Source organism: Channa argus, unplaced genomic scaffold (assembly GCF_033026475.1).
Source record: "Channa argus isolate prfri unplaced genomic scaffold, Channa argus male v1.0 Contig032, whole genome shotgun sequence".
NCBI lineage: Eukaryota > Metazoa > Chordata > Actinopteri > Anabantiformes > Channidae > Channa > Channa argus.
This window is the reverse complement of record NW_027125251.1, coordinates 139,520-158,702: the sequence shown is the minus strand read 5'-3', so window position 1 is coordinate 158,702 and position 19,183 is coordinate 139,520. Positions and strand designations below refer to the sequence as shown.

Sequence of the window (19,183 nt, the reverse complement as noted above, 5' to 3'; positions counted from 1 at the left end):
TTTTAAACGAAAGAAAGTGTCAAACAAAACATGACACTACAACTCAGGGCGAACCAAGGCCAACATAATAAACAAAATAAGCCATTTCCCACAGAAAGTGCTAGCTAGCCTGATAGAAATAAACAAACCAAAAGACAGTCGCTAACCCTAACTCCCTAATGTGAAAACAAGAGAAAACAATCAAAAGAAAATGGCTGTTCACCCCTACAGATTTAATACGAATTACAAAATATACAATTTATAAACAAAACCACGGCACAAAACCTAAGAATTCAAAAATGCTAAATAAGGTTTGGAAACCAAGAACAGCAAACAGGTGCTGCTGCCAGAAAGAGCCTCGCTAGCTGTTGGGAACCGTACTTTTAAAACTCCAGGAAGTGTAGGATGGACCAATCAGCTTCCTGTACTGCCCCTCAATCCGGCCAATCAGGCAGGGCACCTATAAGAATGAGAAAATAAAAACAACACATATGGCCAGGACCGTAACATGGTCTACTAGTAATGAAGCACGATGGTTGACAAACCAATAAAGTAGCAAAACAGCAATGAAAGAACAAAATTTGATGAAAATATAGAACAATTTCTATGAATAAATAGGCAGTAACACCAGCTTGTGCTGCCCGTAAACCCAAGCAAAAAAGCTTACAGCACCTGGTATCCCCACGCGGTCTTCCTACCAAGTACTAACCAGGCCCGGCTCTATTTGGCTGCCGAGATCGGACGAGATCGGGCGCTTAGAGAGCGGTGTGGCCGTAAGCTGCATTTGACATCATCAACAGCTCTTAAAAACGCTGGAGAAGCAGAAGGCATGACACTTGCTAAGAAGAAGATAAATGTGGCAAAGTACAAAGTACTATAACTGTACTGGTCTGTTACGCCCCTGTCCAGGGGGTCAGGGTGCAACATACAAAGATAAATTAGCATGTTCCCTCTCCGATCCCCAAACCAAAATCCAGGATCGAGATGTTCCAACAGAATGATATTCATTTTAAACGAAAGAAAGTGTCAAACAAAACATGACACTACAACTCAGGGCGAACCAAGGCCAACATAATAAACAAAATAAGCCATTTCCCACAGAAAGTGCTAGCTAGCCTGATAGAAATAAACAAACCAAAAGACAGTCGCTAACCCTAACTCCCTAATGTGAAAACAGTCCAAAGAAAATGGCTGTTCACCCCTACAGATTTAATACTATTTACAAAATATACAATTTATAAACAAAACCACGGCACAAAACCTAACAATTCAAAAATGCTAAATAAGGTTTGGAAACCAAGAACAGCAAACAGGTGCTGCTGCCAGAAAGAGCCTCGCTAGCTGTTGGGAACCGTACTTTTAAAACTCCAGGAAGTGTAGGATGGACCAATCAGCTTCCTGTACTGCCCCTCAATCCGGCCAATCAGGCAGGGCACCTATAAGAACAACATATCAAAAACAACACATATGGCCAGGACCGTAACATGGTCTACTAGTAATGAAGCACGATGGTTGACAAACCAATAAAGTAGCAAAACAGTAATGAAAGAACAAAATTTGATGAAAATATAGAACAATTTCTATGAATAAATAGGCAGTAACACCAGCTTGTGCTGCCCGTAAACCCAAGCAAAAAAGCTTACAGCACCTGGTATTCCCACGCGGTCTTCCTACCAAGTACTAACCAGGCCCGGCTCTATTTGGCTGCCGAGATCGGACGAGATCGGGCGCTTAGAGAGCGGTGTGGCCGTAAGCTGCATTTGACATCATCAACAGCTCTTAAAAACGTTGGAGAAGCAGAATGCATGAAACTTGCTAAGACGAAGATAAATGTGGCAAAGTACAAAGTACTATAACTGTACTGGTCTGTTACGCCCCTGTCCAGGGGGTCAGGGTGCAACATACAAAGATAAATTAGCATGTTCCCTCTCCGATCCCCAAACCAAAATCCAGGATCGAGATGTTCCAACAGAATGATATTTATTTTAAACGAAAGAAAGTGTCAAACAAAACATGACACTACAACTCAGGGCGAACCAAGGCCAACATAATAAACAAAATAAGCCATTTCCCACAGAAAGTGCTAGCTAGCCTGATAGAAATAAACAAACCAAAACACAGTCGCTAACCCTAACTCCCTAATGTGAAAACAGTCCAAAGAAAATAGCTGTTCACCCCTACAGATTTAATACTATTTACAAAATATACAATTTATAAACAAAACCACGGCATAAAACCTAACAATTCAAAAATGCTAAATAAAGTTTGGAAACCAAGAACAGCAAACAGGTGCTGCTGCCAGAAAGAGCCTCGCTAGCTGTTGGGAACCGTACTTTTAAAACTCCAGGAAGTGTAGGATGGACCAATCAGCTTCCTGTACTGCCCCCCAATCCGGCCAATCAGGCAGGGCACCTATAAGAACAACAAAATAAAAACAACACATATGGCCAGGACCGTAACATGGTCTACTAGTAATGAAGCACGATGGTTGAAAAACCAATAAAGTAGCAAAACAGCAATGAAAGAACAAAATTTGATGAAAATATAGAACAATTTCTATGAATAAATAGGCAGTAACACCAGCTTGTGCTGCCCGTAAACCCAAGCAAAAAAGCTTACAGCACCTGGTATTCCCAGGCGGTCTTCCTACCAAGTACTAACCAGGCCCGGCTCTATTTGGCTGCCGAGATCGGACGAGATCGGGCGCTTAGAGAGCGGTGTGGCCGTAAGCTGCATTTGACATCATCAACAGCTCTTAAAAACGCTGGAGAAGCAGAATGCATGACACTTGCTAAGAAGAAGATAAATGTGGCAAAGTACAAAGTACTATAACTGTACTGGTCTGTTACGCCCCTGTCCAGGGGGTCAGGGTGCAACATACAAAGATAAATTAGCATGTTCCCTCTCCGATCCCCAAACCAAAATCCAGGACCGAGATGTTCCAACAGAATGATATTTATTTTAAACGAAAGAAAGTGTCAAACAAAACATGACACTACAACTCAGGGCGAACCAAGGCCAACATAATAAACAAAATAAGCCATTTCCCACAGAAAGTGCTAGCTAGCCTGATAGAAATAAACAAACCAAAAGACAGTCGCTAACCCTAACTCCCTAATGTGAAAACAAGAGAAAACAATCAAAAGAAAATGGCTGTTCACCCCTACAGATTTAATACGAATTACAAAATATACAATTTATAAACAAAACCACGGCACAAAACCTAAGAATTCAAAAATGCTAAATAAGGTTTGGAAACCAAGAACAGCAAACAGGTGCTGCTGCCAGAAAGAGCCTCGCTAGCTGTTGGGAACCGTACTTTTAAAACTCCAGGAAGTGTAGGATGGACCAATCAGCTTCCTGTACTGCCCCTCAATCCGGCCAATCAGGCAGGGCACCTATAAGAACGAGAAAATAAAAACAACACATATGGCCAGGACCGTAACATGGTCTACTAGTAATGAAGCACGATGGTTGAAAAACCAATAAAGTAGCAAAACAGCAATGAAAGAACAAAATTTGATGAAAATATAGAACAATTTCTATGAATAAATAGGCAGTAACACCAGCTTGTGCTGCCCGTAAACCCAAGCAAAAAAGCTTACAGCACCTGGTATTCCCAGGCGGTCTTCCTACCAAGTACTAACCAGGCCCGGCTCTATTTGGCTGCCGAGATCGGACGAGATCGGGCGCTTAGAGAGCGGTGTGGCCGTAAGCTGCATTTGACATCATCAACAGCTCTTAAAAACGCTGGAGAAGCAGAATGCATGACACTTGCTAAGAAGAAGATAAATGTGGCAAAGTACAAAGTACTATAACTGTACTGGTCTGTTACGCCCCTGTCCAGGGGGTCAGGGTGCAACATACAAAGATAAATTAGCATGTTCCCTCTCCGATCCCCAAACCAAAATCCAGGATCGAGATGTTCCAACAGAATGATATTTATTTTAAACGAAAGAAAGTGTCAAACAAAACATGACACTACAACTCAGGGCAAACCAAGGCCAACATAATAAACAAAATAAGCCATTTCCCACAGAAAGTGCTAGCTAGCCTGATAGAAATAAACAAACCAAAAGACAGTCGCTAACCCTAACTCCCTAATGTGAAAACAAGAGAAAACAATCAAAAGAAAATGGCTGTTCACCCCTACAGATTTAATACGAATTACAAAATATACAATTTATAAACAAAACCACGGCACAAAACCTAAGAATTCAAAAATGCTAAATAAGGTTTGGAAACCAAGAACAGCAAACAGGTGCTGCTGCCAGAAAGAGCCTCGCTAGCTGTTGGGAACCGTACTTTTAAAACTCCAGGAAGTGTAGGATGGACCAATCAGCTTCCTGTACTGCCCCTCAATCCGGCCAATCAGGCAGGGCACCTATAAGAACGAGAAAATAAAAACAACACATATGGCCAGGACCGTAACATGGTCTACTAGTAATGAAGCACGATGGTTGAAAAACCAATAAAGTAGCAAAACAGCAATGAAAGAACAAAATTTGATGAAAATATAGAACAATTTCTATGAATAAATAGGCAGTAACACCAGCTTGTGCTGCCCGTAAACCCAAGCAAAAAAGCTTACAGCACCTGGTATTCCCAGGCGGTCTTCCTACCAAGTACTAACCAGGCCCGGCTCTATTTGGCTGCCGAGATCGGACGAGATCGGGCGCTTAGAGAGCGGTGTGGCCGTAAGCTGCATTTGACATCATCAACAGCTCTTAAAAACGCTGGAGAAGCAGAATGCATGACACTTGCTAAGAAGAAGATAAATGTGGCAAAGTACAAAGTACTATAACTGTACTGGTCTGTTACGCCCCTGTCCAGGGGGTCAGGGTGCAACATACAAAGATAAATTAGCATGTTCCCTCTCCGATCCCCAAACCAAAATCCAGGATCGAGATGTTCCAACAGAATGATATTTATTTTAAACGAAAGAAAGTGTCAAACAAAACATGACACTACAACTCAGGGCGAACCAAGGCCAACATAATAAACAAAATAAGCCATTTCCCACAGAAAGTGCTAGCTAGCCTGATAGAAATAAACAAACCAAAAGACAGTCGCTAACCCTAACTCCCTAATGTGAAAACAAGAGAAAACAATCAAAAGAAAATGGCTGTTCACCCCTACAGATTTAATACGAATTACAAAATATACAATTTATAAACAAAACCACGGCACAAAACCTAAGAATTCAAAAATGCTAAATAAGGTTTGGAAACCAAGAACAGCAAACAGGTGCTGCTGCCAGAAAGAGCCTCGCTAGCTGTTGGGAACCGTACTTTTAAAACTCCAGGAAGTGTAGGATGGACCAATCAGCTTCCTGTACTGCCCCTCAATCCGGCCAATCAGGCAGGGCACCTATAAGAATGAGAAAATAAAAACAACACATATGGCCAGGACCGTAACATGGTCTACTAGTAATGAAGCACGATGGTTGACAAACCAATAAAGTAGCAAAACAGCAATGAAAGAACAAAATTTGATGAAAATATAGAACAATTTCTATGAATAAATAGGCAGTAACACCAGCTTGTGCTGCCCGTAAACCCAAGCAAAAAAGCTTACAGCACCTGGTATTCCCAGGCGGTCTTCCTACCAAGTACTAACCAGGCCCGGCTCTATTTGGCTGCCGAGATCGGACGAGATCGGGCGCTTAGAGAGCGGTGTGGCCGTAAGCTGCATTTGACATCATCAACAGCTCTTAAAAACGCTGGAGAAGCAGAAGGCATGACACTTGCTAAGAAGAAGATAAATGTGGCAAAGTACAAAGTACTATAACTGTACTGGTCTGTTACGCCCCTGTCCAGGGGGTCAGGGTGCAACATACAAAGATAAATTAGCATGTTCCCTCTCCGATCCCCAAACCAAAATCCAGGATCGAGATGTTCCAACAGAATGATATTCATTTTAAACGAAAGAAAGTGTCAAACAAAACATGACACTACAACTCAGGGCGAACCAAGGCCAACATAATAAACAAAATAAGCCATTTCCCACAGAAAGTGCTAGCTAGCCTGATAGAAAGAAACAAACCAAAAGACAGTCGCTAACCCTAACTCCCAAATGTGAAAACAATCCAAAGAAAATGGCAGTTCACCCCTACAGATTTAATACTATTTACAAAATATACAATTTATAAACAAAACGACGGCATAAAACCTAACAATTCAAAAATGCTAAATAAAGTTTGGAAACCAAGAACAGCAAACAGGTGCTGCTGCCAGAAAGAGCCTCGCTAGCTGTTGGGAACCGTACTTTTAAAACTCCAGGAAGTGTAGGATGGACCAATCAGCTTCCTGTACTGCCCCCCAATCCGGCCAATCAGGCAGGGCACCTATAAGAACAACAAAATAAAAACAACACATATGGCCAGGACCGTAACATGGTCTACTAGTAATGAAGCACGATGGTTGACAAACCAATAAAGTAGCAAAACAGTAATGAAAGAACAAAATTTGATGAAAATATAGAACAATTTCTATGAATAAATAGGCAGTAACACCAGCTTGTGCTGCCCGTAAACCCAAGCAAAAAAGCTTACAGCACCTGGTATTCCCACGCGGTCTTCCTACCAAGTACTAACCAGGCCCGGCTCTATTTGGCTGCCGAGATCGGACGAGATCGGGCGCTTAGAGAGCGGTGTGGCCGTAAGCTGCATTTGACATCATCAACAGCTCTTAAAAACGTTGGAGAAGCAGAATGCATGAAACTTGCTAAGACGAAGATAAATGTGGCAAAGTACAAAGTACTATAACTGTACTGGTCTGTTACGCCCCTGTCCAGGGGGTCAGGGTGCAACATACAAAGATAAATTAGCATGTTCCCTCTCCGATCCCCAAACCAAAATCCAGGATCGAGATGTTCCAACAGAATGATATTTATTTTAAACGAAAGAAAGTGTCAAACAAAACATGACACTACAACTCAGGGCGAACCAAGGCCAACATAATAAACAAAATAAGCCATTTCCCACAGAAAGTGCTAGCTAGCCTGATAGAAATAAACAAACCAAAACACAGTCGCTAACCCTAACTCCCTAATGTGAAAACAGTCCAAAGAAAATGGCTGTTCACCCCTACAGATTTAATACTATTTACAAAATATACAATTTATAAACAAAACCACGGCATAAAACCTAACAATTCAAAAATGCTAAATAAAGTTTGGAAACCAAGAACAGCAAACAGGTGCTGCTGCCAGAAAGAGCCTCGCTAGCTGTTGGGAACCGTACTTTTAAAACTCCAGGAAGTGTAGGATGGACCAATCAGCTTCCTGTACTGCCCCCCAATCCGGCCAATCAGGCAGGGCACCTATAAGAACAACAAAATAAAAACAACACATATGGCCAGGACCGTAACATGGTCTACTAGTAATGAAGCACGATGGTTGAAAAACCAATAAAGTAGCAAAACAGCAATGAAAGAACAAAATTTGATGAAAATAAAGAACAATTTCTATGAATAAATAGGCAGTAACACCAGCTTGTGCTGCCCGTAAACCCAAGCAAAAAAGCTTACAGCACCTGGTATTCCCAGGCGGTCTTCCTACCAAGTACTAACCAGGCCCGGCTCTATTTGGCTGCCGAGATCGGACGAGATCGGGCGCTTAGAGAGCGGTGTGGCCGTAAGCTGCATTTGACATCATCAACAGCTCTTAAAAACGCTGGAGAAGCAGAATGCATGACACTTGCTAAGAAGAAGATAAATGTGGCAAAGTACAAAGTACTATAACTGTACTGGTCTGTTACGCCCCTGTCCAGGGGGTCAGGGTGCAACATACAAAGATAAATTAGCATGTTCCCTCTCCGATCCCCAAACCAAAATCCAGGACCGAGATGTTCCAACAGAATGATATTTATTTTAAACGAAAGAAAGTGTCAAACAAAACATGACACTACAACTCAGGGCGAACCAAGGCCAACATAATAAACAAAATAAGCCATTTCCCACAGAAAGTGCTAGCTAGCCTGATAGAAATAAACAAACCAAAAGACAGTCGCTAACCCTAACTCCCTAATGTAAAAACAAGAGAAAACAATCAAAAGAAAATGGCTGTTCACCCCTACAGATTTAATACGAATTACAAAATATACAATTTATAAACAAAACCACGGCACAAAACCTAACAATTCAAAAATGCTAAATAAGGTTTGGAAACCAAGAACAGCAAACAGGTGTTACTGCCAGAAAGAGCCTCGCTAGCTGTTGGGAACCGTACTTTTAAAACTCCAGGAAGTGTAGGATGGACCAATCAGCTTCCTGTACTGCCCCTCAATCCGGCCAATCAGGCAGGGCACCTATAAGAACGAGAAAATAAAAACAACACATATGGCCAGGACCGTAACATGGTCTACTAGTAATGAAGCACGATGGTTGAAAAACCAATAAAGTAGCAAAACAGCAATGAAAGAACAAAATTTGATGAAAATATAGAACAATTTCTATGAATAAATAGGCAGTAACACCAGCTTGTGCTGCCCGTAAACCCAAGCAAAAAAGCTTACAGCACCTGGTATTCCCAGGTGGTCTTCCTACCAAGTACTAACCAGGCCCGGCTCTATTTGGCTGCCGAGATCGGACGAGATTGGGCGCTTAGAGAGCGGTGTGGCCGTAAGCTGCATTTGACATCATCAACAGCTCTTAAAAACACTGGAGAAGCAGAATGCATGACACTTGCTAAGAAGAAGACAAATGTGGCAAAGTACAAAGTACTATAACTGTACTGGTCTGTTACGCCCCTGTCCAGGGGGTCAGGGTGCAACATACAAAGATAAATTAGCATGTTCCCTCTCCGATCCCCAAACCAAAATCCAGGATCGAGATGTTCCAACAGAATGATATTTATTTTAAACGAAAGAAAGTGTCAAACAAAACATGACACTACAACTCAGGGCGAACCAAGGCCAACATAATAAACAAAATAAGCCATTTCCCACAGAAAGTGCTAGCTAGCCTGATAGAAATAAACAAACCAAAACACAGTCGCTAACCCTAACTCCCTAATGTGAAAACAGTCCAAAGAAAATGGCTGTTCACCCCTACAGATTTAATACTATTTACAAAATATACAATTTATAAACAAAACCACGGCATAAAACCTAACAATTCAAAAATGCTAAATAAAGTTTGGAAACCAAGAACAGCAAACAGGTGCTACTGCCAGAAAGAGCCTCGCTAGCTGTTGGGAACCGTACTTTTAAAACTCCAGGAAGTGTAGGATGGACCAATCAGCTTCCTGTACTGCCCCCCAATCCGGCCAATCAGGCAGGGCACCTATAAGAACAACAAAATAAAAACAACACATATGGCCAGGACCGTAACATGGTCTACTAGTAATGAAGCACGATGGTTGAAAAACCAATAAAGTAGCAAAACAGCAATGAAAGAACAAAATTTGATGAAAATATAGAACAATTTCTATGAATAAATAGGCAGTAACACCAGCTTGTGCTGCCCGTAAACCCAAGCAAAAAAGCTTACAGCACCTGGTATTCCCAGGCGGTCTTCCTACCAAGTACTAACCAGGCCCGGCTCTATTTGGCTGCCGAGATCGGACGAGATCGGGCGCTTAGAGAGCGGTGTGGCCGTAAGCTGCATTTGACATCATCAACAGCTCTTAAAAACGCTGGAGAAGCAGAATGCATGACACTTGCTAAGAAGAAGATAAATGTGGCAAAGTACAAAGTACTATAACTGTACTGGTCTGTTACGCCCCTGTCCAGGGGGTCAGGGTGCAACATACAAAGATAAATTAGCATGTTCCCTCTCCGATCCCCAAACCAAAATCCAGGATCGAGATGTTCCAACAGAATGATATTTATTTTAAACGAAAGAAAGTGTCAAACAAAACATGACACTACAACTCAGGGCGAACCAAGGCCAACATAATAAACAAAATAAGCCATTTCCCACAGAAAGTGCTAGCTAGCCTGATAGAAATAAACAAACCAAAACACAGTCGCTAACCCTAACTCCCTAATGTGAAAACAGTCCAAAGAAAATGGCTGTTCACCCCTACAGATTTAATACTATTTACAAAATATACAATTTATAAACAAAACCACGGCATAAAACCTAACAATTCAAAAATGCTAAATAAAGTTTGGAAACCAAGAACAGCAAACAGGTGCTGCTGCCAGAAAGAGCCTCGCTAGCTGTTGGGAACCGTACTTTTAAAACTCCAGGAAGTGTAGGATGGACCAATCAGCTTCCTGTACTGCCCCCCAATCCGGCCAATCAGGCAGGGCACCTATAAGAACAACAAAATAAAAACAACACATATGGCCAGGACCGTAACATGGTCTACTAGTAATGAAGCACGATGGTTTTAAAAACCAATAAAGTAGCAAAACAGCAATGAAAGAACAAAATTTGATGAAACTATAGAACAATTTCTATGAATAAATTGGCAGTAACACCAGCTTGTGCTGCCCGTAAACCCAAGCAAAAAAGCTTACAGCACCTGGTATTCCCAGGCGGTCTTCCTACCAAGTACTAACCAGGCCCGGCTCTATTTGGCTGCCGAGATCGGACGAGATCGGGCGCTTAGAGAGCGGTGTGGCCGTAAGCTGCATTTGACATCATCAACAGCTCTTAAAAACGCTGGAGAAGCAGAATGCATGACACTTGCTAAGAAGAAGATAAATGTGGCAAAGTACAAAGTACTATAACTGTACTGGTCTGTTACGCCCCTGTCCAGGGGGTCAGGGTGCAACATACAAAGATAAATTAGCATGTTCCCTCTCCGATCCCCAAACCAAAATCCAGGATCGAGATGTTCCAACAGAATGATATTTATTTTAAACGAAAGAAAGTGTCAAACAAAACATGACACTACAACTCAGGGCGAACCAAGGCCAACATAATAAACAAAATAAGCCATTTCCCACAGAAAGTGCTAGCTAGCCTGATAGAAATAAACAAACCAAAACACAGTCGCTAACCCTAACTCCCTAATGTGAAAACAGTCCAAAGAAAATGGCTGTTCACCCCTACAGATTTAATACTATTTACAAAATATACAATTTATAAACAAAACCACGGCATAAAACCTAACAATTCAAAAATGCTAAATAAAGTTTGGAAACCAAGAACAGCAAACAGGTGCTGCTGCCAGAAAGAGCCTCGCTAGCTGTTGGGAACCGTACTTTTAAAACTCCAGGAAGTGTAGGATGGACCAATCAGCTTCCTGTACTGCCCCCCAAACCGGCCAATCAGGCAGGGCACCTATAAGAACAACAAAATAAAAACAACACATATGGCCAGGACCGTAACATGGTCTACTAGTAATGAAGCACGATGGTTGAAAAACCAATAAAGTAGCAAAACAGCAATGAAAGAACAAAATTTGATGAAAATAAAGAACAATTTCTATGAATAAATAGGCAGTAACACCAGCTTGTGCTGCCCGTAAACCCAAGCAAAAAAGCTTACAGCACCTGGTATTCCCAGGCGGTCTTCCTACCAAGTACTAACCAGGCCCGGCTCTATTTGGCTGCCGAGATCGGACGAGATCGGGCGCTTAGAGAGCGGTGTGGCCGTAAGCTGCATTTGATATCATCAACAGCTCTTAAAAACGCTGGAGAAGCAGAATGCATGACACTTGCTAAGAAGAAGATAAATGTGGCAAAGTACAAAGTACTATAACTGTACTGGTCTGTTACGCCCCTGTCCAGGGGGTCAGGGTGCAACATACAAAGATAAATTAGCATGTTCCCTCTCCGATCCCCAAACCAAAATCCAGGACCGAGATGTTCCAACAGAATGATATTTATTTTAAACGAAAGAAAGTGTCAAACAAAACATGACACTACAACTCAGGGCGAACCAAGGCCAACATAATAAACAAAATAAGCCATTTCCCACAGAAAGTGCTAGCTAGCCTGATAGAAATAAACAAACCAAAAGACAGTCGCTAACCCTAACTCCCTAATGTGAAAACAGTCCAAAGAAAATGGCTGTTCACCCCTACAGATTTAATACTATTTACAAAATATACAATTTATAAACAAAACCACGGCACAAAACCTAACAATTCAAAAATGCTAAATAAGGTTTGGAAACCAAGAACAGCAAACAGGTGCTGCTGCCAGAAAGAGCCTCGCTAGCTGTTGGGAACCGTACTTTTAAAACTCCAGGAAGTGTAGGATGGACCAATCAGCTTCCTGTACTGCCCCTCAATCCGGCCAATAAGGCAGGGCACCTATAAGAACAACATATCAAAAACAACACATATGGCCAGGACCGTAACATGGTCTACTAGTAATGAAGCACGATGGTTGACAAACCAATAAAGTAGCAAAACAGTAATGAAAGAACAAAATTTGATGAAAATATAGAACAATTTCTATGAATAAATAGGCAGTAACACCAGCTTGTGCTGCCCGTAAACCCAAGCAAAAAAGCTTACAGCACCTGGTATTCCCACGCGGTCTTCCTACCAAGTACTAACCAGGCCCGGCTCTATTTGGCTGCCGAGATCGGACGAGATCGGGCGCTTAGAGAGCGGTGTGGCCGTAAGCTGCATTTGACATCATCAACAGCTCTTAAAAACGTTGGAGAAGCAGAATGCATGAAACTTGCTAAGACGAAGATAAATGTGGCAAAGTACAAAGTACTATAACTGTACTGGTCTGTTACGCCCCTGTCCAGGGGGTCAGGGTGCAACATACAAAGATAAATTAGCATGTTCCCTCTCCGATCCCCAAACCAAAATCCAGGATCGAGATGTTCCAACAGAATGATATTTATTTTAAACGAAAGAAAGTGTCAAACAAAACATGACACTACAACTCAGGGCGAACCAAGGCCAACATAATAAACAAAATAAGCCATTTCCCACAGAAAGTGCTAGCTAGCCTGATAGAAATAAACAAACCAAAACACAGTCGCTAACCCTAACTCCCTAATGTGAAAACAGTCCAAAGAAAATGGCTGTTCACCCCTACAGATTTAATACTATTTACAAAATATACAATTTATAAACAAAACCACGGCATAAAACCTAACAATTCAAAAATGCTAAATAAAGTTTGGAAACCAAGAACAGCAAACAGGTGCTGCTGCCAGAAAGAGCCTCGCTAGCTGTTGGGAACCGTACTTTTAAAACTCCAGGAAGTGTAGGATGGACCAATCAGCTTCCTGTACTGCCCCCCAATCCGGCCAATCAGGCAGGGCACCTATAAGAACAACAAAATAAAAACAACACATATGGCCAGGACCGTAACATGGTCTACTAGTAATGAAGCACGATGGTTTTAAAAACCAATAAAGTAGCAAAACAGCAATGAAAGAACAAAATTTGATGAAACTATAGAACAATTTCTATGAATAAATTGGCAGTAACACCAGCTTGTGCTGCCCGTAAACCCAAGCAAAAAAGCTTACAGCACCTGGTATTCCCAGGCGGTCTTCCTACCAAGTACTAACCAGGCCCGGCTCTATTTGGCTGCCGAGATCGGACGAGATCGGGCGCTTAGAGAGCGGTGTGGCCGTAAGCTGCATTTGACATCATCAACAGCTCTTAAAAACGCTGGAGAAGCAGAATGCATGACACTTGCTAAGAAGAAGATAAATGTGGCAAAGTACAAAGTACTATAACTGTACTGGTCTGTTACGCCCCTGTCCAGGGGGTCAGGGTGCAACATACAAAGATAAATTAGCATGTTCCCTCTCCGATCCCCAAACCAAAATCCAGGATCGAGATGTTCCAACAGAATGATATTTATTTTAAACGAAAGAAAGTGTCAAACAAAACATGACACTACAACTCAGGGCGAACCAAGGCCAACATAATAAACAAAATAAGCCATTTCCCACAGAAAGTGCTAGCTAGCCTGATAGAAATAAACAAACCAAAAGACAGTCGCTAACCCTAACTCCCTAATGTGAAAACAAGAGAAAACAATCAAAAGAAAATGGCTGTTCACCCCTACAGATTTAATACGAATTACAAAATATACAATTTATAAACAAAACCACGGCACAAAACCTAACAATTCAAAAATGCTAAATAAGGTTTGGAAACCAAGAACAGCAAACAGGTGTTACTGCCAGAAAGAGCCTCGCTAGCTGTTGGGAACCGTACTTTTAAAACTCCAGGAAGTGTAGGATGGACCAATCAGCTTCCTGTACTGCCCCTCAATCCGGCCAATCAGGCAGGGCACCTATAAGAACGAGAAAATAAAAACAACACATATGGCCAGGACCGTAACATGGTCTACTAGTAATGTAGCACGATGGTTGAAAAACCAATAAAGTAGCAAAACAGCAATGAAAGAACAAAATTTGATGAAAATATAGAACAATTTCTATGAATAAATAGGCAGTAACACCAGCTTGTGCTGCCCGTAAACCCAAGCAAAAAAGCTTACAGCACCTGGTATTCCCAGGTGGTCTTCCTACCAAGTACTAACCAGGCCCGGCTCTATTTGGCTGCCGAGATCGGACGAGATCGGGCGCTTAGAGAGCGGTGTGGCCGTAAGCTGCATTTGACATCATCAACAGCTCTTAAAAACACTGGAGAAGCAGAATGCATGACACTTGCTAAGAAGAAGACAAATGTGGCAAAGTACAAAGTACTATAACTGTACTGGTCTGTTACGCCCCTGTCCAGGGGGTCAGGGTGCAACATACAAAGATAAATTAGCATGTTCCCTCTCCGATCCCCAAACCAAAATCCAGGATCGAGATGTTCCAACAGAATGATATTTATTTTAAACGAAAGAAAGTGTCAAACAAAACATGACACTACAACTCAGGGCGAACCAAGGCCAACATAATAAACAAAATAAGCCATTTCCCACAGAAAGTGCTAGCTAGCCTGATAGAAATAAACAAACCAAAAGACAGTCGCTAACCCTAACTCCCTAATGTGAAAACAGTCCAAAGAAAATGGCTGTTCACCCCTACAGATTTAATACTATTTACAAAATATACAATTTATAAACAAAACCACGGCACAAAACCTAACAATTCAAAAATGCTAAATAAGGTTTGGAAACCAAGAACAGCAAACAGGTGCTGCTGCCAGAAAGAGCCTCGCTAGCTGTTGGGAACCGTACTTTTAAAACTCCAGGAAGTGTAGGATGGACCAATCAGCTTCCTGTACTGCCCCTCAATCCGGCCAATCAGGCAGGGCACCTATAAGAACAACATATCAAAAACAACACATATGGCCAGGACCGAAACATGGTCTACTAGTAATGAAGCACGATGGTTGACAAACCAATAAAGTAGCAAAACAGTAATGAAAGAACAAAATTTGATGAAAATATAGAACAATTTCTATGAATAAATAGGCAGTAACACCAGCTTGTGCTGCCCGTAAACCCAAGCAAAAAAGCTTACAGCACCTGGTATTCCCACGCGGTCTTCCTACCAAGTACTAACCAGGCCCGGCTCTATTTGGCTGTCGAGATCGGACGAGATCGGGCGCTTAGAGAGCGGTGTGGCCGTAAGCTGCATTTGACATCATCAACAGCTCTTAAAAACGTTGGAGAAGCAGAATGCATGAAACTTGCTAAGACGAAGATAAATGTGGCAAAGTACAAAGTACTATAACTGTACTGGTCTGTTACGCCCCTGTCCAGGGGGTCAGGGTGCAACATACAAAGATAAATTAGCATGTTCCCTCTCCGATCCCCAAACCAAAATCCAGGATCGAGATGTTCCAACAGAATGATATTTATTTTAAACGAAAGAAAGTGTCAAACAAAACATGACACTACAACTCAGGGCGAACCAAGGCCAACATAATAAACAAAATAAGCCATTTCCCACAGAAAGTGCTAGCTAGCCTGATAGAAATAAACAAACCAAAACACAGTCGCTAACCCTAACTCCCTAATGTGAAAACAGTCCAAAGAAAATGGCTGTTCACCCCTACAGATTTAATACTATTTACAAAATATACAATTTATAAACAAAACCACGGCATAAAACCTAACAATTCAAAAATGCTAAATAAAGTTTGGAAACCAAGAACAGCAAACAGGTGCTGCTGCCAGAAAGAGCCTCGCTAGCTGTTGGGAACCGTACTTTTAAAACTCCAGGAAGTGTAGGATGGACCAATCAGCTTCCTGTACTGCCCCCCAATCCGGCCAATCAGGCAGGGCACCTATAAGAACAACAAAATAAAAACAACACATATGGCCAGGACCGTAACATGGTCTACTAGTAATGAAGCACGATGGTTGAAAAACCAATAAAGTAGCAAAACAGCAATGAAAGAACAAAATTTGATGAAAATAAAGAACAATTTCTATGAATAAATAGGCAGTAACACCAGCTTGTGCTGCCCGTAAACCCAAGCAAAAAAGCTTACAGCACCTGGTATTCCCAGGCGGTCTTCCTACCAAGTACTAACCAGGCCCGGCTCTATTTGGCTGCCGAGATCGGACGAGATCGGGCGCTTAGAGAGCGGTGTGGCCGTAAGCTGCATTTGACATCATCAACAGCTCTTAAAAACGCTGGAGAAGCAGAATGCATGACACTTGCTAAGAAGAAGATAAATGTGGCAAAGTACAAAGTACTATAACTGTACTGGTCTGTTACGCCCCTGTCCAGGGGGTCAGGGTGCAACATACAAAGATAAATTAGCATGTTCCCTCTCCGATCCCCAAACCAAAATCCAGGACCGAGATGTTCCAACAGAATGATATTTATTTTAAACGAAAGAAAGTGTCAAACAAAACATGACACTACAACTCAGGGCGAACCAAGGCCAACATAATAAACAAAATAAGCCATTTCCCACAGAAAGTGCTAGCTAGCCTGATAGAAATAAACAAACCAAAAGACAGTCGCTAACCCTAACTCCCTAATGTAAAAACAAAAGAAAACAATCAAAAGAAAATGGCTGTTCACCCCTACAGATTTAATACTATTTACAAAATATACAATTTATAAACAAAACCACGGCATAAAACCTAACAATTCAAAAATGCTAAATAAAGTTTGGAAACCAAGAACAGCAAACAGGTGCTGCTGCCAGAAAGAGCCTCGCTAGCTGTTGGGAACCGTACTTTTAAAACTCCAGGAAGTGTAGGATGGACCAATCAGCTTCCTGTACTGCCCCCCAATCCGGCCAATCAGGCAGGGCACCTATAAGAACAACAAAATAAAAACAACACATATGGCCAGGACCGTAACATGGTCTACTAGTAATGAAGCACGATGGTTGAAAAACCAATAAAGTAGCAAAACAGCAATGAAAGAACAAAATTTGATGAAAATAAAGAACAATTTCTATGAATAAATAGGCAGTAACACCAGCTTGTGCTGCCCGTAAACCCAAGCAAAAAAGCTTACAGCACCTGGTATTCCCAGGCGGTCTTCCTACCAAGTACTAACCAGGCCCGGCTCTATTTGGCTGCCGAGATCGGACGAGATCGGGCGCTTAGAGAGCGGTGTGGCCGTAAGCTGCATTTGACATCATCAACAGCTCTTAAAAACGCTGGAGAAGCAGAATGCATGACACTTGCTAAGAAGAAGATAAATGTGGCAAAGTACAAAGTACTATAACTGTACTGGTCTGTTACGCCCCTGTCCAGGGGGTCAGGGTGCAACATACAAAGATAAATTAGCATGTTCCCTCTCCGATCCCCAAACCAAAATCCAGGACCGAGATGTTCCAACAGAATGATATTTATTTTAAACGAAAGAAAGTGTCAAACAAAACATGACACTACAACTCAGGGCGAACCAAGGCCAACATAATAAACAAAATAAGCCATTTCCCACAGAAAGTGCTAGCTAGCCTGATAGAAATAAACAAACCAAAAGACAGTCGCTAACCCTAACTCCCTAATGTGAAAACAAGAGAAAACAATCAAAAGAAAATGGCTGTTCACCCCTACAGATTTAATACGAATTACAAAATATACAATTTATAAACAAAACCACGGCACAAAACCTAACAATTCAAAAATGCTAAATAAGGTTTGGAAACCAAGAACAGCAAACAGGTGTTACTGCCAGAAAGAGCCTCGCTAGCTGTTGGGAACCGTACTTTTAAAACTCCAGGAAGTGTAGGATGGACCAATCAGCTTCCTGTACTGCCCCTCAATCCGGCCAATCAGGCAGGGCACCTATAAGAACGAGAAAATAAAAACAACACATATGGCCAGGACCGTAACATGGTCTACTAGTAATGAAGCACGATGGTTGAAAAACCAATAAAGTAGCAAAACAGCAATGAAAGAACAAAATTTGATGAAAATATAGAACAATTTCTATGAATAAATAGGCAGTAACACCAGCTTGTGCTGCCCGTAAACCCAAGCAAAAAAGCTTACAGCACCTGGTATTCCCAGGTGGTCTTCCTACCAAGTACTAACCAGGCCCGGCTCTATTTGGCTGCCGAGATCGGACAAGATTGGGCGCTTAGAGAGCGGTGTGGCCGTAAGCTGCATTTGACATCATCAACAGCTCTTAAAAACACTGGAGAAGCAGAAAGCATGACACTTGCTAAGAAGAAGACAAATGTGGCAAAGTACAAAGTACTATAACTGTACTGGTCTGTTACGCCCCTGTCCAGGGGGTCAGGGTGCAACATACAAAGATAAATTAGCATGTTCCCTCTCCGATCCCCAAACCAAAATCCAGGATCGAGATGTTCCAACAGAATGATATTTATTTTAAACGAAAGAAAGTGTCAAACAAAACATGACACTACAACTCAGGGCGAACCAAGGCCAACATAATAAACAAAATAAGCCATTTCCCACAGAAAGTGCTAGCTAGCCTGATAGAAATAAACAAACCAAAAGACAGTCGCTAACCCTAACTCCCTAATGTGAAAACAAGAGAAAACAATCAAAAGAAAATGGCTGTTCACCCCTACAGATTTAATACGAATTACAAAATATACAATTTATAAACAAAACCACGGCACAAAACCTAAGAATTCAAAAATGCTAAATAAGGTTTGGAAACCAAGAATAGCAAACAGGTGCTGCTGCCAGAAAGAGCCTCGCTAGCTGTTGGGAACCGTACTTTTAAAACTCCAGGAAGTGTAGGATGGACCAATCAGCTTCCTGTACTGCCCCTCAATCCGGCCAATCAGGCAGGGCACCTATAAGAACGAGAAAATAAAAACAACACATATGGCCAGGACCGTAACATGGTCTACTAGTAATGAAGCACGATGGTTGACAAACAAATAAAGTAGCAAAACAGCAATGAAAGAACAA

The 19,183-nt window shown here is 41.8% G+C and overlaps 19 pseudogenes; all 19 read right to left on the bottom strand.

Annotated features, from left to right (window-relative positions):
- Positions 1 to 639: 639 nt before the first annotated feature.
- On the bottom strand, positions 640 to 758 carry LOC137116961 (5S ribosomal RNA; annotated as a pseudogene).
- An 857-nt stretch (positions 759 to 1,615) lies between these two features.
- Positions 1,616 to 1,734, bottom strand: LOC137116850 (5S ribosomal RNA; annotated as a pseudogene).
- An 857-nt stretch (positions 1,735 to 2,591) lies between these two features.
- On the bottom strand, positions 2,592 to 2,710 carry LOC137116706 (5S ribosomal RNA; annotated as a pseudogene).
- Positions 2,711 to 3,577: 867 nt separating this feature from the next.
- LOC137116705 (5S ribosomal RNA) lies at positions 3,578 to 3,696 on the bottom strand (annotated as a pseudogene).
- Positions 3,697 to 4,563: 867 nt separating this feature from the next.
- LOC137116704 (5S ribosomal RNA) lies at positions 4,564 to 4,682 on the bottom strand (annotated as a pseudogene).
- Positions 4,683 to 5,549: 867 nt separating this feature from the next.
- LOC137116703 (5S ribosomal RNA) lies at positions 5,550 to 5,668 on the bottom strand (annotated as a pseudogene).
- An 857-nt stretch (positions 5,669 to 6,525) lies between these two features.
- On the bottom strand, positions 6,526 to 6,644 carry LOC137116849 (5S ribosomal RNA; annotated as a pseudogene).
- An 857-nt stretch (positions 6,645 to 7,501) lies between these two features.
- LOC137116702 (5S ribosomal RNA) lies at positions 7,502 to 7,620 on the bottom strand (annotated as a pseudogene).
- An 867-nt stretch (positions 7,621 to 8,487) lies between these two features.
- On the bottom strand, positions 8,488 to 8,606 carry LOC137116949 (5S ribosomal RNA; annotated as a pseudogene).
- Positions 8,607 to 9,463: 857 nt separating this feature from the next.
- Positions 9,464 to 9,582, bottom strand: LOC137116701 (5S ribosomal RNA; annotated as a pseudogene).
- Positions 9,583 to 10,440: 858 nt separating this feature from the next.
- Positions 10,441 to 10,559, bottom strand: LOC137116700 (5S ribosomal RNA; annotated as a pseudogene).
- Positions 10,560 to 11,416: 857 nt separating this feature from the next.
- LOC137116699 (5S ribosomal RNA) lies at positions 11,417 to 11,535 on the bottom strand (annotated as a pseudogene).
- An 857-nt stretch (positions 11,536 to 12,392) lies between these two features.
- LOC137116848 (5S ribosomal RNA) lies at positions 12,393 to 12,511 on the bottom strand (annotated as a pseudogene).
- Positions 12,512 to 13,369: 858 nt separating this feature from the next.
- On the bottom strand, positions 13,370 to 13,488 carry LOC137116697 (5S ribosomal RNA; annotated as a pseudogene).
- An 867-nt stretch (positions 13,489 to 14,355) lies between these two features.
- LOC137117061 (5S ribosomal RNA) lies at positions 14,356 to 14,474 on the bottom strand (annotated as a pseudogene).
- An 857-nt stretch (positions 14,475 to 15,331) lies between these two features.
- On the bottom strand, positions 15,332 to 15,450 carry LOC137116921 (5S ribosomal RNA; annotated as a pseudogene).
- Positions 15,451 to 16,307: 857 nt separating this feature from the next.
- LOC137116696 (5S ribosomal RNA) lies at positions 16,308 to 16,426 on the bottom strand (annotated as a pseudogene).
- An 867-nt stretch (positions 16,427 to 17,293) lies between these two features.
- On the bottom strand, positions 17,294 to 17,412 carry LOC137116695 (5S ribosomal RNA; annotated as a pseudogene).
- An 867-nt stretch (positions 17,413 to 18,279) lies between these two features.
- LOC137117004 (5S ribosomal RNA) lies at positions 18,280 to 18,398 on the bottom strand (annotated as a pseudogene).
- Between the last annotated feature and the right edge of the window lie 785 nt (positions 18,399 to 19,183).